Source organism: Dendrobium catenatum, unplaced genomic scaffold (genome assembly GCF_001605985.2).
Source record: "Dendrobium catenatum unplaced genomic scaffold, ASM160598v2 fragScaff_scaffold_410, whole genome shotgun sequence".
In the NCBI taxonomy this organism is placed as follows: Eukaryota; Viridiplantae; Streptophyta; class Magnoliopsida; order Asparagales; family Orchidaceae; genus Dendrobium; species Dendrobium catenatum.
In genome coordinates this window covers 140,674-159,527 of record NW_021318872.1, presented here as the reverse complement: position 1 = coordinate 159,527, position 18,854 = coordinate 140,674, and positions in this window count along the sequence as shown.

Genomic DNA, 18,854 nt, shown 5'->3' with positions numbered 1-18,854 from the left:
TTGCTGGACTTGGAGGAGTCTTCAGAGACCATAAAGGCATATTCATCCTTGCATTTGGGAAGAATAAAATCCACTGGGATATTGCTCAGCTTGAGATAGAGGCTGTAATCACAGTGAGGGAGTTCATTAGGAGTTGTATGCTTGAATGCAAAGGGGTGACTATTGGGAGTGACAACATCAACATTATTACATTCATTCAAGATTCTTTAAAGAAGAATAATTGGCATGTGGATAGGTGGCCGGCAAAGGAGTTCTTTTTCTTAAATGACTTCAATAAAGTAGTTTTTCACCATGCTTATAGAAGTTGTAATAATGTAGCTAATTTGTGTGCTACTATGGCATTAGAAAATAGTTTCTTTTTTGATAGCCTTTCTTTTGATTACATCCTTCCTTATTGTTGAACTTAATCAAGGAGGAATGTGATCCTTTTATCAATTGTATTAGTTTCTTTGATTCTTAATGCATATTTATGCAATTCTTCAAAAAAAAAAAAGACTGAACTTTTTTGCATGAAATCTTATGAGACGATCTTAGATATGTATACTAGGTTTATAAATGTTGTGATGTCATTACATGTTTTAGGTAGAGAACTTTTGAACCTTAAAAAAGTCAATAAAATTCTACGTTCTCTACTTGATAAGTTTGATGTCAAAGTTGTTGCAATTTATGAAACAAATAATTTGAATGAATATTCTATTGATAATTTGATTGGTTCACACATTGCCTACGAGCGAAGTTTGGTCAAAAACTTTTGGATGCAGGTAATGAAAAGACTATAGTGCTAAAAGCTAAAGACACAGATGAATGTGGCTTAGTAGACGATGAGAGCAAGGAAATAACATTGATAACAAAAAAATTTGAAAGTCTGTTGATGCACAAGCATAAGCATCAACAGAAGTGGAGCAACAGTAAAAATGGTAAAATATTAAATTTTCTTCTAAAATTATTTTCTTTAGGTGTTGGAAACCCGATCATCTGAAAATTGAATGCCGAACTTAAAAACTCTTCCTGCAAAGGAAAATAGTAAAAATAAACTGATTGTAATATGGGAAAAAAGATAAAAAGCAAAAAGTCTCCTAAGCAGCCCTAGTTTCTGAATCATCAAAACAGGAGCAGGACGATGAGGTATAGTATGTTAAGATTTGTTTGTGTATTTTGTTTGTATGTTTTATATGTTTGTTTATCTATTTTGCATATTTAACTTTTTTTATTTTTATCATAATTATATGTTTTTATTTTGTTATTATGTTGTTATTTTATGTGTTATTTTATCTCTTCTTTTTTATAATGTCAAAGGGGGAGAAAGTATTGTAGTTGGTTGTATTTTATTTTAATTTTTGTTGTTATTTAGTTTCTTTTACAAAAAAAAAACTTTTCCTTAATTTTTAATGTAATTCTTTTAGTGAGGAGTTTAGGAGAAAATATTTTTAATTTGCAAATTCAACCAATATTATTTGTCATCATAAAAAATGGAGAGATTGTTGCAACTCGGGCTTATGAGTTTACAATTTTATGATAACAAATAATATTGATTAATCTTTTATTTCTTCAGGTACACCATGCACCGTTCTTTGAAGATTCAAGACTCAAGAATGTGTAAAATTGGTTATTTTAAATGAGTATGTAAATTTCATTTCTTGAGTCAAGCCTTGTAATGATATATGTTTGTTTGTTGATTGTGCACACACATAGAGGGACCAAAAAATGATTTAAAATATTTTAATTTTTATGTACATCATACTATACGATCTGGATCGTACTGTACAATCTAGTGTAACAGAAATTAATTAAAATATTTTATTTTTCATGAAAAAAATATTTTTAAAATATAACTAATCGTATTATATGAACACCACATCGAACTGTACAATCTGTTATAATTAGAAAGCTCGCCGTCCATTAAATTAGGCAAATTTTAAATTTGAAAAGTTCTTCTAATCGTAATGTACGATCATGATTGTACTGTACGATGTTTAAAATATTTTCTAATTTAATCCTATGATTATTCAATCAAAACGGCTTAATTTTGATATTTTAATCGTATTGTACAAACTGGATCATACTATACGATCAACATAGGCAATTCTGACAGTCATACGCTTCATCCTAGACAAACTACTATTTTATTGAACTCTTCGTACAGACCATCTTACCATACATCATATAGTATGAACTACAATTGAACTGTTCGTACAATACTAACTGGACATCGTACAGTACTAACAGGGCAATTTCTGCACATAGTACTGGACGATCTTACGATCTTTGGCGACTGAATTGAGTTTTTTAGGATTTTTTTAGCCCTCTATTTAAGCACTATCATAAGACTTTATAAGAGTCTTTTGGCAGCCATTGTGTCTTCATTCTTTTGGAAAAAACTTGAAGAGAGGACTTGAAAGGGACATAGGAAATAGTGAAATTTAAGAGCGGGAGAAGATCCTTAGAGAGGATTTCACACGATGGTTCTAGCAAGCTTAGGCCTCAGTACCATCTGATTCAAGGTTCATCTTAAGGGAAGTTTTGGGAAGAAGAAGATCTCTTTGGTGTCAAAGGACCCGGCTCTTTCGCCACACCAGGGAAGGTGGAAGTGATTTTTTGTAAGGGCTTCTCCGCCTAGCTGTGGGAGCTAAAGAAGAATCACTAAAGGTTTAGTGTAATACTTGGATGGTGCCTCCGGGGAGTAGACGTAGGTCATGGTTTGACCGAACCACTATAAATCGGTGTGTTCTTTCCTTTATTATTTCAGCACTTTATTTTTGCATTCATTTTTCATTGTGATTAATTGCGTTGGTGAAATTTATAATATATCTTTTTATTTTTGAGTTTAATTCGCTTCTGTATCTAATTTATAAAAAGATATTTCTTATTATTAAAGAAGATTTCTTAAAACATCCATTTCACGCTCTTCTTAACGCATCTCGTAACTTCAATTGGTATCAAAGCAGGATCCAAAAATTAAGTTTTAGAAAACTTTTGGAAAAAGATCAATGGTTATTTTTTATAATTGTAATTTTGTAGAAGGTTATTCAATCATGCGACCACCTTTTTTTGAAAATATTCATTTTAAATTTTAGAAAATTCGCATGTCTACTTTCTTGTAATCAATTAATTATTGAATATGGCATATGATTCAAACTGGCTATTCTGTACCATGACATATTATAGATGGAGTTAAATTTGATATTCCTTTTACTGAATGGAGTATAATAGAACAAATCAATGCTCATCTAAATGTTAGATGCTTGAATTATTTTTTATATGCATTAAATTCTGACGATTACATTAGAATCTCTACATGTACTACTTGCAAAGAAGTTTGGGATATATTATGCATTACATATGAAGGTACTAGTGAAGTCAAGCAATCTAAGTTGAATTTTCTAATGCATAACTATGAAATTTTTTGCATGAAACCTTATGAGATAATCTTAGACATATATATTAGGTTTACAAATATTGTGATGTCATTGTGTGCTTTAGGTAGAGAATTTTCAAACTTTGAAAAGGTTAATAAAATTTTACGCTCTCTACTTGATAAGTTTGATGACAAAGTCACGGCTATATGTGAATCAAAATATTTGAATGGTTATTCTATAGATGATCTAATAGGCTCACTCATTGCTTACGAGCAAAGTGTGAGTCAAAGACTTTTAGATGTAGGTGATGAAAAAACTATAGTGTTAAAAGCTAAAGACACTGATGAACGTGGCTTAGTAGATGAAGAAAGTAATGACTCAACAAGCAAATTCAAAAGCATACTAAAGCACAAGAAAAAGCGTCAACAAAAGTGGAACAAATGTAGAAATGGTATGACTATGATGATTTCCACTAACGTTATTTGCTTTGGGTGTAGTAAACCAAGACATTTGAAGTCTTAATGCCCCAACTTAAAAACTCTTCCTCCAAAGGAAAAGAGAAAAAATAAACCAATTGTAATTTGGGGAAAAGATAAAAAGGAAAAAGTCTCCTAGCAGACCTAGTTTCTGAATCATCAGAACAGGAGCAAGACAATAAGGTATAAGTATATTAAGGTTTGTTTATGTGCTTCGTTTATGTGTTTTGTATATTTGTTTACCTTTTTGTGTGTTTAATTTTTTTAATTATATTTTAATCATAATTATATATTTTTGTATTATTATTATATTATTATTTTATATTTTTTATCTCTCCTTTTTTATAATGTCAAAGGGGAGAAAGTATTTTAGTTTGTTGAATTTTGTTTTTATTTTTGTTGTTATTTTATTTTAAAATAAAATTAAAAAAAAGAAAGCTTTCCCCTAATTTTTAATGTAATTCTTTTAGTGAGGGGAAGTTTTGGAGAATTTTTTTTTAATTTGCAAATTCAACCAATATTATTTTCCATTATCAAAAAGGGGAAAGTTATTGCAGCTCGAGCTTTCAAGTTTATTATTTCGATTATAACAAATAATATTAATTAATCCTTTATTTCTCTTATTATTTGCAGTGCATATTTGTTTGTGTGTTGACTAATATTTCAGGTACATCATGCACCATTCTTTAAAGATTTAAGGCTCAAGATTGTGTAGAATTGGTTATCTTAAATGAGTCTGTAATTTTCATTTCTTGAGTTAAGCCTTGTAATGATGTATGTTTGTTTGTTGATCATGCAAACACATAGAGGGAGAAAAAAATATTTAAAATATTTTAATTTTTCTATACATCATACTGTTCGATCTGGATCGTACTGTACGATCTGATGTAACAGAAATTATTTAAAATATTTTATTTTCCAGAAAAAAAATATATTTTTAAAATATAACTAATCGTATTGTACAAACACCACATCGTACTGTACGATTTGTTATAATTAGAAAACTCGCTGTCTATTAAAATAGGCAAAATTTTGAATTTGAAAAGTTGTTCTAATCGTACCGTATGATCATGATCATACTGTACGATGTTTAAAATATTGTCTAATTTAATCCTGTGATTATTCAATCAAAATGGCTTAATTTTGATATTTTGATCGTACTATAGAACTGGATTGTACAGTACGATAAACAGAAGCAACCGTCCTATGCTTCGTCCTGGACGAACTGCTATTTTATTCAACTGTTCGTACAGACCATCGTACCATACATTGTACAGTACGAATTGCAATTGAATTGTTTGTATAGTACTAACTGGACATCATATAATACTAACAGATCAAATTTTGAACATAATATTGGATGATCTTGCGATCGTACAGTACGATCTTTGGCGACTGAATTAAGTTTTTTAGGGTTTTTTGTGCCCTCTATTTAAGTACTATCATAAGACTTTGTAAGAGTCTTTTGGAAGCCATTGTTTCTTCATTCTTTTAGAGAAAATTTGAAAAAAGAACTTGAAAGGTAGAGAGGAAAGGGTGAAATTTGAGAGAGGGAGAAGATCCTTGGAGGGGATTTCAAGGGAGTGTGGAGGAGATTTCACACGGTGGCTCTGGAAAGCTTGGACCTCAGTACCATCGGATTCAAGGTTCGTCTTGAGGGAAGTTTAGGAAAGAAGAAGATCTCTTTGGTGTCAAATGACCTGGCTCCTCCGCCGCACCGGAGAAGGTGGAAGTGATTTTGTGTAAGGGCTTCTCCGCCTAGCTGTGGGAGCTAAAGGAGAATCACTAAAGGTTTAGTGTAATACTCGGAGGGTGCCTCTAGGGAGTGGACATAGGTCATGGTTTGATTAAACCACTATAAATCGGTGTGTTCTTTCTTTTATTATTTCCGCACTTTATTTTTGCATTCATTTTTCATTGCGATTAATTGCATGGGTGAAATTTATAATATATCTTTTTATTGTGAGTTTAATTCGCTTCCGTATCTAGTTTATAAAAAGATATTTCTTGTTATTAAAGAAGATTACTTAAAACATCCATTTCACGCTCTTCTTAATGCATCTTGTAACTTCAAAAACCTACACTCACAAGTTTATGTCTACATAAACCCAGTATATACCATGTTGGCATAATTAAAGTGGACTTTGATGATTATAAATAGTTGGTAATGGCAAAGTTGTAGCACATTTACACTTGCCTAAGCTAGAATGATAAGGGACAATCTTACGATAATAGCTTGAAACACAAGATAATGAGGTAGTATTTATAGGGAAGAGCCATGGTATGAATTCAAAGGCACTATTCACATCTAAAATAAATACTAATATTATGCCCATATTTTCATTATTACCTAAATATTTATTACATCTTTTCTTGCTTGCCTACATACACAATATTTTTTGGAAGTTCCCCTAACCTAGAGAATGTAGCACACATTCCCAAACTCACCTCATAAATGATTATCAATGACTTTCTCAATTCATCACCTAAAATCACCACAAACTCATTGAACCATCGATTATAGAATATTCACTACTTAAAGTACAACACTTAACTTGCACTTGTATAAGGTTAAAAAAGTACAAGGCATCACCTTGTTGCATTCAAATATAATCAACAGGGAAGAAAGAGTGTTTGTATATACATTACAAGGTTATTATCATAAAGAAAAAGTAAGGAAAAGTAATATAAACTAGTAGTATTAGTTCAGCACAACGTTACACGTGAAATATTTTCTTACTTAGAATACTTTTATAATGATTCATATATACAATGAAAAAGAAAAGGATGGAAAAACCTACTTGTTCCTACCAAAAATCTTATATAAAGGGTTAAAACATTCTTAGAAGATAACACTTTTATTTTTTATTAAGTATTGCAGAAGGAATTGCTCCTATAATAAATGGACTCACCTTGACGGAGTGGAGGATCTCTTCCATCTTAGCATGGAGCACAATCATCTCCCTTTATAGTTGATCCTTGAATTCACCTCCAAGCACATTCTGTGAGCTGTCAGTCCCCTCATTAATAATGTCATACACATTAAGAACTTTATCAATTAGGCTATCATGCTCTATGAAACCTTCGAAAGTGGGTGATGTTTGTGTTGTATCCCATCACCTAATGTGATGATAGAGAAGGAGAAGGTCAGTGAAAGTTTGTTAGGGATGTTAAGCACTTAAGAACTAGTCCCAAGGCTAACCAAGAGGGGGGGTGCATTGGTATTTTAAAAACTTATCGAACAAAGCACAAAATTAAAATAAAAAACCAATATCACCACAAAGAAATCAACGTGCGGAAAAATAAATGCGGAAGTAGTAAAAGTAAGAACACACCGGATTTTATAGTTATTCGGTCAAACCTTAACCTACATCCACTCCTCATAGGCACCCTCTGAGTATTGCACTAACAACGTGTCTCTCATTTATCTCCCACAGCTAGGCAGAGAACCGACTCCTTTTTCTTCCTCCTGAAGCGGGCAGGGAACTCAGACCGAACACTAAAGTAGACCTCCCTAGAACCTTCCAAGGACAAGGGAAGACAACTGGAGAATTTGGATCCTTTAAATAGATCGTATCAATCATCCTTAACTACTTCCTTAATCTCTTGATTAATTTAGACATAATTGCACTTAATCATCCAGGACATCGTCCTGGATAATAATTTAAAAGATAAGCTTCCTAAATTGATCTGGCGGCTGATTCTTTCTGATTTGAGTCTATTGTCCTGTACAGTACACATATCGTCCAGGACGATATGCTTAATTATGGCTGCCTTAACCAAGATGCCCTAATTAGGGTTTCTATTTTTAATTGAATCGTCTTGGCTGATGACCATCATCCAGGCCGATGTACTCAAAATAAAAAAAACAACATAAAAATCCTTAGGTGTGTGTGTGCAAGGTTACTTATCATCATGAACCACTTTTACAATGGACTCAGGAAAGGAAAAAAATTACAAACTAACTCAAACTAAATCTACTCAATCTTGAGCTGGCCTAAGTTGCACTCGATCTTGTGGACCTGAAAAGTTAGTAGGCAAGACAATCGCAGACAATTATGAATGTTTACTATCTTCAAAAATCTAATCCATAGCTAAGATTTTCAACAATCTCCCCCTTTTTTATGATGGTAAACATAATAAGAAAATTCCAAGCAATTTTGACAGTCTAATGGAAATAGTGTAACGAAAAGCAATTTACTAAATTTCATAATCAAAGTATAAGGTACAGCAGATAACTCCCCCTTTTGACATCACAAAGAGGAGAAAACTAAACAACAAAACAGAAACTAAAAACAACCAAAAGGAAAACAAACTATAGAAAAACATCATAAAAATTAGAAAAATGGAGAATCTTGATCATCACACGGAGGAGGTGGTTGTGGTGGTGGTGGCTGAAAGTAACTAGTCAACATGGCAAACTGAGATTCAAACCAGACCATGTCCTGGTCGTGCCGGTGCTGCATGCGAATAATGTCCTCAGTATGTTGTTGATCCTGTGTAGCAACATAATTCTCAAAACGGGTGTCCCACTGATCGAAATGCTCTACCAACTGATCCAGCTGAGAGTGCTGGCGGAGCGGGATAGGTTCAGGAACAGGAGCGGGAGCCTCCTCCTCCTCAGCCCCTTGAGCTTCCCCGTCCCCTAGGTAGAGACGAGTACTGTGAAGGACATTGAAGGAGCTGTTGGAGTAGAAGGCATGCTAGAAATTTGGAGGAGTAGGGTATTGAAAGTTGTATTTAGATTCTAGAACATATGCAATGATGTGTCCTAGAGCAAGATTGGGCTTCCTTCTATGACCTGGATCTCAAATTGCAGTCAAATATTTGATGTAGCAAAAGATCAGGTCAGTTGCATTGAATTCACGATTGGCCATTATGTAAAAAGTGGTGAGTGAAAGAAGGGGAGTGATATGGATTCGGTCGCCAGCTTTGAGAATCACAGAGGTGTGAAGGACGTACTGGATCATCCTAGCATCTTTAACTAAAGAGCTAATCTCTCCAACATGGAAGGGGACATTGGTGTGGCGAAGAAAGTGATTGGGCATAGCCTAGTTATAATCAGGATTAGAAACTAGGATATGTAGTTTATCCCCAGTGGTGGAAAGCTATAGCAATTCTGCACAATCCTGATATGTGATCTAGATAGGGCGTCGATTCACATACGAGGTAAGAGTAGTGTAGGAAGAATTGAAGTGGATGTTGGCATAAAATTCAAAGAGAAGTTCTAAATTAAAAGGAATTGTGAGAGTGAGAATAAAGCATAGAGAGGTGTGGGTGAATAGGTCGAGTACCAGATAGGAGAGAGTGTTTCGATTGATTGATCTGGAGAGAGTAATGCTACAATTTTTTGTATCGGTGGTAGGCAGCCTGATCATCTGCCTCCCAAAATTTAGGGTCCAGCGGGGCCCTCGAGGAGCTTCCAGATGTGTGTCGAGAATGCTTGTTGCCTGCCATTATCACAAAAAGGCAAGAAAATAGTGATTAGTAAGAAGGGATGAAGATGGGTTGTGAAGAGTTGGCTGGAAGGCCTCAGATTATAAAGAAACGGACAGATCGTACAGGCCAATCGCAGGATCGTTCAAGACGATCCAGCGTAATTATTGCAGTTGGCCGATTGGTCAAAAAGGCGGTCCAATCGTCTGAGATGATCAGATATCATCCTGGAAGATTAAACATAAGCGATCATCCCGATGAGTCAGGCCTGATGACCATTAAAAAGTAGATCATCCTGGTCGATATGTGGATCGTCTAGGACGATGATCAATTATTAATCGTACCGGCCGAATTTAAAACTTTTAAAGGCTCTGTCACATGTATCGTCCAGGACAAACAGGTGGATCATCCAGGACGAACAGGTGGATCGTCCGGGACGATTCTCCATTTATGGATCATACTGGCTGAATTTATGGCTTTTTAAACGTATGTCCACGTGTATCATCCAGGACGAACACGTGGATCGTACGGAACGATAATCAATAATAGAGAAAAAGACTAAGCGTCGTTCAGGGCTAAATAGGGATCATCCAGGATGAAATAGGATCGTCCGGGATGAAAAGATGATCATCCAGGATGATAAATAGCAAAAGAAGCAGTATAGCCAGTAGATGGATTCGAGAAGGCAATGGAATTGATCGTCCAGGACAATATGAGGATCGGCCAGAACGATGTGGAAAAAGTTTAAAAAATCAGGATTAATGGAAATGATCAGTCCAAACCCAAAAATAGTAAAATAAAAAAAAACAAAAAATAATATACAAAAAACACTGAAAACATAGATTTTTTTATATATACTGAATACGATAATTTCACCATATGATCGAATTCAAAAATTTGAAAAATCAAGTAGTTAACATTGTCCAAATTTGAAAAAGCAGTAGAACAACCGATCCTGTTATCCCTAACTCAGTCTTCTTCAGGATAAATTAACTTTTGAAAACAAGAACTAAATCAGAAAAGCTAATTGGTTTCAAAAAAGAGATCCATTCAAAAGCTTTTTTCCAGAAAAATATTTTATAGAATAATATATCAAAGTAATTAGTTACAATCAAAAATTCGAAATCATGTATTTAAAAAATATCAAGTGACACATGAAGTCTTCTAAGATCTAAGAATTTTTTACAGAGAAAAAGCTTGCTTTTGGTGGGATCATTTTATGTCTCTTGTCACTTTGATTGGCGCTTTGCGCATCTTTTTTATTTTTGATACAGTTTGTGAATATTTTTTTTTCAATTTGGCATCATTGCGCATCTTTTTTTTTATTCACTTTTATGCAAGCTAGATCCCTTTTTCAAAATCATTTAATATTCTTAGTTGTGATTTTATCTTCTAAATATTAGAGAAGAAAAAACTTACTCTCAAATATAAGGAAGAATGAATCATAAAACATAATAAAAAATTATATGATAATTTAAATGACAGGATTTGCAAAAATTTGTAGGTAAAGTAAAGACTTTGAATATCGAATATAAAATAGATTACTATATCAAGATTGAAAAATATCTCAGTTTCAAAATCTATTTGTTAATTTGAGATAAATTTTGTTTAGAAAAGAAAATTAAATCACTAAAAGAAGTTAGAGAAAGAGTAACAATCAACAATGTTTTTTCCTTTAACTAATTTAGAGATGTTAATTATTGATTGCAAATTTTCAAAAATAAAAAATCAAGGCACGAGAAATCGATTCAGCTTAAACTAAGAGAGTAAAAACAAATGCAAAAAGAAAAACAAATCAAACAAATAAACAAGAAAAACAAAAAGAAAATAGTAAATACAAAAACAGAGATCAAAAATCAGTATAAATCAAGTTCATGCATTTATGTCAATCACACCCAATCTGATCCTTAAAGTATTGAAAGTGTCGAAGGCCAGTGGTTTAGTAAAGATGTCAGCCAATTGATTCTCAGTTGCCACACGGTGTAACTCAATATCTCCCTTGGTTACATGGTATCTAATAAAGTGATGTCTTATGTCTATGTGCTTGGTCCTTAAATGTTGGATATGATTTTTAGAAATACAGATGGCACTAGTGTTGTCACAAAGAATTGGAATTGTGCTACAGGTAATCCTAAATCCAGAACTTTTTGTTTCAACCAAAGGACTTGGACCACACAACTTCCTAAAGCAATATACTCAGCTTCAGTAGTGGAAAGTGCAACTGAGTTTTGCATTCTACTAGACCAGGAGACTAAAGATTGTCCTATGAATTGGCAGGTCCCTGAAGTGCTCTTTCTATCCATCTTACATCCAGCAAAGTCAAAGTCAGAAAATCCAATAATCTCAAAAGAAGTATTGCGCCTATGGTACCAGAATCCTAGGTTCTGGGTTCCTAAAAGGTATCTAAGAATTCTCTTAACAGTAGTTAGGAGGGATTCTTAGAAATCAGTTTGAAATCTAGCACATAGACAAACACTAAACATAATATCAGGTCGGCTAGCAGTCAGGTAGAAAAAAGATCCAATCATCCCTCTGTACTTCTTCTGATCAATTGATTATTCATTTGGGTCCTTATCTAACTGAATTCCTGAGGTCATGGGAGTATCAATTGATTATTCATTTGGCTTGGCTTTATCCATTTCATATTTCTTCAAGATGTCCATTATGTATTTTGTTTGACTTAAAAAAGTTTCATCATCCAATTGTTTAATGCTAAATCCTAAAAAGTAGGATAATTCCCCCATCATACTCATCTCAAACACCTTACTCATTGTTTTAAAAAAATCATCACACAGTTTTTATCTGAAGATCCAAAAAGTATATCATCGACATAGATCTGAACAATGAGTAAATCATCTCCTACTTTCCTAAAGAAAAGAGTGGTGTCTACGCTCCCCTTAACAAACTCCCTTTCCAGTAAGAATGTGTTAAGCCTCTCGTACCAAGCTCTGGGTGCCTGTTTTAATCCATATAAGGCCTTTTTTAATTTAAAAACATGATTTGGAAATTGGGAACTCTCAAAACCTAGGGGTTGTTCTAAAAACACATCCTCTTTTATTACCCAATTTAAAAAGGCAATCTTAACATCCATTTGAAAAAGCTTAAATCCTTTATAGCAGGCAAAAGCTAATATCACTCTAATGGCTTCCAATCTCGCTACACGGGCAAAGGTCTCCTTAAAATTAATTCCTTCTATTTGGTTATACCCCTTAGCCACTAATCTTGCCTTATTCTTAACCACCACATCAGAATTATTCATTTTATTCTTAAAGACCAATTTGGTTTCAACTACTTTTTGGTCTTTCTACAAGCTCCCAGATATCATTCTTAATAAATTGATTCAACTCTTCTTGCATGGCTAGGATCCAAAACTCATCAGAAAGGGCTTGATTGATGTTGGTGGGTTCAGTCATTGAGATAAAAGTAGAGTGGTTGACTTCCTTCCTAAGTCCATGCCTAGTCCTAACTCCTTCAGAAGGGTCTCCTAAGATCAGTTCTTTGGGGTTACTCGAAGAGTATCTCCAATCTCTAGGCAAGGTGTGTGCAGGCTCAACCCTCTCCTCCAGATTTGAACTTTCTAATCCTTGGATAATCTCAACTACTCCATGGGTGTTTTGGGGCTCTACACTTTCTCCAAATTCATCTTCTTAGGATCAGATTCATCAAACACTACATGGGTAGTCTCCTCTACCACCAAAGTCCTCTTATTGAACACCCTAAAAGACTTCCCAACACTAGAATACCCCAAGAACACTCCATCAGATTTTGGGTCAAACTTTCCTAAGAGAGACTTCCCATTATTATGAATGAAAACTTTACAACCAAAGACGTGGAGGTGGGAAAGATTAGGTGTCCTACCCTTAAGGATCTCATAGGGTGTCTTATTAAGTTTGGTTCTAACATTCACCCTATTCAATACATAGCAAGATGTGGTTATCGCTTCAGCCCAGAAGTATTTTGGAAGTGAATACTCAGCAAGCATGGCTCTAGCGTCTTCAACTAAGGTCTGATTTTTTTCCTTTTGGGTACCCCATTCTGCTGAGGGGTCATAGGAGCTGAAAAGTTGTGGCTAATCTGCTTATCCTCACAGAAGTCTTTAAATCTCTTATTTTCAAACTCTCCCCCATGGTCACTATGGATGGTCAAGATCTCACAACCTAGCTTTTTCTGAATCCAAGTGAAGAAGACTCTAAACTCATCAAAAGACTCACTCTTATGGGACAAAAATCTAATCCAAATAAACCCCAAGTAGTAATCGATAATCATAAAACCATAGACTTTGATGATGAAGAGTAGGTTGTGTTTCAGTTCATATATAAGTAGTACGTTCTCAATCAAAAGCTTCTTGGAGTTACCAATTATGCCCACGCCTATCACTTTCCTGGTGGTGTTGTCTCCAAGAGTCACCTTGCCTCCAGCCCTGGCCTCCAGCAAAATGAATTATTTAGCATCTCAAGTCATGTGTCGTGAGCATCCACTGTCCAAGTATCACATGCTCTCACGAGGCCTTTTATGAGAGCAAGCCTACAAAACATCAAATGTCATATTTAAGAACCCAAACAAGTTTGGGTCCCTTCTTAGGAAAAGAAGAATGCAATGCATGTGTGCTATCATGTGAATTATGCAGATTGGGTCTCCACACCCAATGGGTACTATGTTGAATAATGCAAGTGTGTGAGATGTGACCTTGCATGCCATATGAAAAGCTTCTAACACCAGGAAAAGGATTTCTTAATTTGTTCGAATTGTAGGGCTTCCTAAAATTTTGAAAAGCATACAATGGTGGTTTGTTATTTTCAAGCATTTTTAGATTTTTATATTCTTTTTCGAAATCAGCATGAGATGTTTTCAAGGAATCATATGCATCATATAATTCAGTATGTTTTTTGTTCAAAGAATCAAACTCATCAAGTAAAGCCATGTGATTGCTATCAATTGGAAGTTTTCTTTTAAAAGTTTTTCATGCTGTTTTTGCAAATTTAAAAATTCTAATTTAAGACTAGCATGAGATTTTTTGAGTTTCTTGTATGATGTATGCATGTGCTCACAAATTTCTAAGAGTTGATTATAAGTTGGTTCACATACCACTTCTTGGTCACTTTGACCAAGATGATCATCAGCCATTAAGCACAGATTTCTTATCTCCTCTTCAGCTTCAGTTTCTAAAGAGTCTGATACAGAGTCTGCCCAGAACGCCTTTTGGAACCGCTTCTTGTTCTTGTTCTTTCTGAGGTTTGGTTTCTCCTCACCCTTTTCCTTGCTTAGGTGAGTCTTATGCTTAGGACAATCAGCTTTAACGTGTCCAGGCTTCCAGCATTCAAAACAAATCGTTTCATTTGAATTTTTAAAATTTTTCTACCTTTACCTTTATTCCACTTCTGCTGGTTGTTTTGTTTCTTTCTTAGAAAGCTCTTAAATTGCCTCGTGATTAAGGCAAAATTATCGCTTTCAGGCCCAGAAGAGTTAGTGTCCGAATCGTTCGCCTTAAGCGCCACCGTTTTCTCCTTCTTCTTCTCACATGCATCAAGATTTATTTGGTTCACCCCTTGCTCGTAAGCAATGAGTGAACCAACAAAGTTATCGATCGAATAGGTGTTTAAATCTTTAGATTCAAAACTTGTAGTAATTTTTGTATCGAAAGAGGAAGGCAAACATCTTAATATCTTGTTTACTTTTTCATAATTGGTAAGTTCTCTTCCTAATGCTTGCAAAGATGTAACAATTTGAGTAAGCTTGTATACATTTCAAAAACAAATTCAGATGGTTTCATACAAAAAAGTTCGTAATCATGCAAAAGAATATTCAAACGATATTGCTTAACTTCATTTGTTCCTTCGTAGGTAATGCATAAACAATCCCAAATTTCTTTTCCAGTAGAGCAAGTAGAAACATGCATATAATCTTCAGATTTTAAAGCACAGAAAAAATAGTTGAAATATTTTGCATTGAGTTGTGCTAAATCTCTATCATCGAAGGTCCATTCATTAAAAGGAAGTTCAGTTTTAATTCCATTAATTTCACATGTTGGAGGAGAATAACCTTCTTTAACTAACATCAACATACGATAATCAACTGATTGCAAAAAAGTAGACATGCAAGTTTTTCAAAAATCAAATGGAATATTATCGAACAAAGGTGGAAGGGTAATAGAATATCCTTTCGCAGTATTACAATTTCCGAAATTAGCCATGGATAAAAAGTTCAAAAGCTTTCAAAAACTTAATTTATGAATCATTCTCTGATACCACTTGGAAGTTCATTAGGGATGTTAAGCCATTAAGAACTAATCTCGAGGCTAACCAAGAGGGGGGGTGAATTGGTATTTTAAAAACTTATCGAACAAAGCACAAAATTAAAACCAAAAACCAATATCACCACAAAGAAATCAATGTGCGAAAAAATAAATGTGGAAGAAGTAAAAGAAAGAACACACTGGATTTTATAGTGGTTCGGTCAAACCTTAACCTACGTCCACTCCTTGGAGGCACCCTCCGAGTATTGCACTAACAACGTGTCTCTCATTTAGCTCCCATAGTTAGGCAGAGAATCCCTTACAAAGACTCCTTTTAACCAAACCCTGGTGCGGTAGAGAACCGACTCCTTTTGCTTCCTCCTGAAGCGGGTAGAGAACCCAGATTGAATGCTGAAGTAAACCTCCCTAAAACCTCCCAAGGACAAGGAAAGACGATCGGAGAAGACAACTCAGAATCTTGCTTGGAGCAACTTTTGTGAACCCTCTCACAAACTCCCCCTCACAAGTTTCTCTCTCTCCCTCTCCAAAGGCTCTCTCAGGTCAAGACAGCAGCACTCAATATCTTTTAACATGAAAAAATTTGGATCCTTTAAATAGATTTTCAAGAACCGACATTATCATCCAGGATGATATTCTTATCGTCATGTACGATCAGTACAAATTAAGCTCAATCAACCTGGACGACTCAGGACAATCAGTAGAAATTTTGTTTACATCGTCCAGGATGATATAACATCATTCTGGATGATTAGTTTAAATCAGAGAATTTCATCCAGACAATCGCCCTAGATGGGAGTCTAGACGAATTTAAAGTGACTTGATCGTTTAGGACGATCTCGATATCGTCATGGTTGATTAGTTCAAAATCTGCCAAAACCGTCCAGTACATCGCACTGGATTGACAGTACGATTAAGATTTTTTGAACTGATTGTCCAGGACGATTTGATCATATCAATCATGCTTAATTACTTTCCTTAATCTCCCGATCAATTTATGCATAATTGCACTTGATCGTCTAGGACATCGTCCTAGACGATAATTTAAAAAAAAACGCTTCCTAAATTGATCTGGCCACTGATTCTTTCTAATTTGAGTCTATTATCATGTACGATACACATATCATCTATGATGATATGCTTAATGACGGCTGCCTTAATCAAGATGCCCTAATTAGGGTTTCTATTTTTAGTCGAATCGTCAGGGCCGATATGAACATCGTCCAGGCTGATGTACTCAAAGCAGAAAACAACAGAAAAATCCTCAGGTGTGTGTGTGCATGGTTACTTATCATCAGGAACCACTTTTACAATGGACTCAAGAAAGAAAAAAATTACAAATTGACTCAAACTAAATCTACCCAATCTTGAGCTGGCCTAAGTTGCACTCGATCTTATGGGCCTGAAAAGTTAGTAGGCAAGGAAGTTGCAGACCATTATGAATGTTTGTTATCATCAAAAATCTAATCCATAACTAAGATTTGCAACAATCAGCACTAGAACCATTATTGTTAGTGGGGTTGCTTTAATTTCTTAGATTGAATACAACGCCACAATTTCCTCTATAGCCTCTACCACAAGCTTGGCCTTTGTTCTTAATGGTGATAACCACTTCGTAGTTTCCATTATCACAAGTTCATCATTTTTTGTTGATGGTGCTAACCATTTGGGGGAGCTAGCTACTATGGGTCTCTTTTGTGGCTAGCAATGATGGATCAACAAAGAAAATCTCTTTATCCAAAAACCTTGAAAGCACGGCTGGTAATCTATCATGGAGGATCATCATCTTTTTGTACAAGCTAGGTGTTGATTATGTTAAAGATAATGCCTCCAACTCACTCAATAGGTGTCCTAATTTTTTGTTAGAGGAAAGGTACAACTTTGCCTCATTGCTAGATAATCAAGCTTAGCCGTGAGATAATACTCTCTCAAAAACTTGTAAGTAATTCTTCTTACCTTCCCTATGGATGGTATCAAACCTGACCATCGTAAGAGATGTTATAACTTTTATAGAGGCCACCTACTCAATAATAACTACTTCCATTAATTAATGAATTGGAGCTTTCCTCAGTAGCTTGATATTTAGGGGGTGTCATTAGAATTAGAGGATAATAAAACCCTCCCTAAGCTCCTTGAAGTTGAGAACTCAGCAGCAAGCATCTTTGTAGTCGACAACTTAAGAAGATGCTAAATGATCAAAAATGCCATACTTACCAACACATTCACCTCTTTAGCAGGTGTGTAGGGTCACAAATTCCATCAATCTTGAGGCTATAGAGAGACTAACCTCAATGACCTTCACCTTACTCATCAGTGAATCGAATTTCTTCTCACCTCCCCCTCTTACTAGTGCTTTCCATGAGCATCCCTCCTTCCTTAAAGTTATACATTGCTAATTTCTCAAGTGAGTCAAATCCTAAAGATGATTCAGATGTAGGAAGATCTCACCTACTGAACAAACACTTATAAGAGAAAGAAGTTGATTTAAATCATAATGAATGAGGAACCTACATAATGCCCAAGACTACAACAACAATAGGGCACAATAAGGTTGTCTTGTCCTTAGAAATTTATTTATCCTTAGTAACATACATTGGATTCCACCTATGCTTTCCAAAAAGCATGTTATAAAGGTTGATTAGGCCTGCAAGAATTGGGGGTTCTATTCCAAATCATGTAACATCAATAAAATTATAAGTCCTCAAGAAGAATAAATAACTCGTCAATGCTAAAATCAATATAATCAATAGCAAAACAATAAACCTAAGAGTCATAAATTGCTTTCTAATTACAATCCACAAAAAACTTAGTAAAAAAAACTATGGCAGACCAGGAGCCATCACCTAAAAAAGAGCACAACATAGATATAAAAAATGCTCATGAGCTAAATCTGCATTAGCAAAATGGACCGCTTGTAACATATATGAACACCGATATAGGGCAGATCGCATAATAATATGCAACAAGAACAAAAAAAAGGATACAAGAAGGATTAAGAGATCCAACAAGAAAGCGCCCACTAAATCAGAGCAAATAGATTATATGTATAACAAGAAAAGATATAGAGCAACTGAGCCAAAGCAAGAGAAAGAAACCTTGAGTAGGAAAAAGTAGGCCAACTAAAATTACATAACCAAAATGAAACCAAAGACTGACAAAAACACAACTAGATAGCAAGGACAGACAAGCACATCAAACCATGGTATAGAAACTGGCACAGGATAAAGCACTGAGTGCAAAGGAGAAAAAACTCAAAATATACCCCCACCAGTAGGAATAAGATAAATAAATTGATAACCTAAAATAGAACCAATTGAGAGAATAAAGCTCATAAGT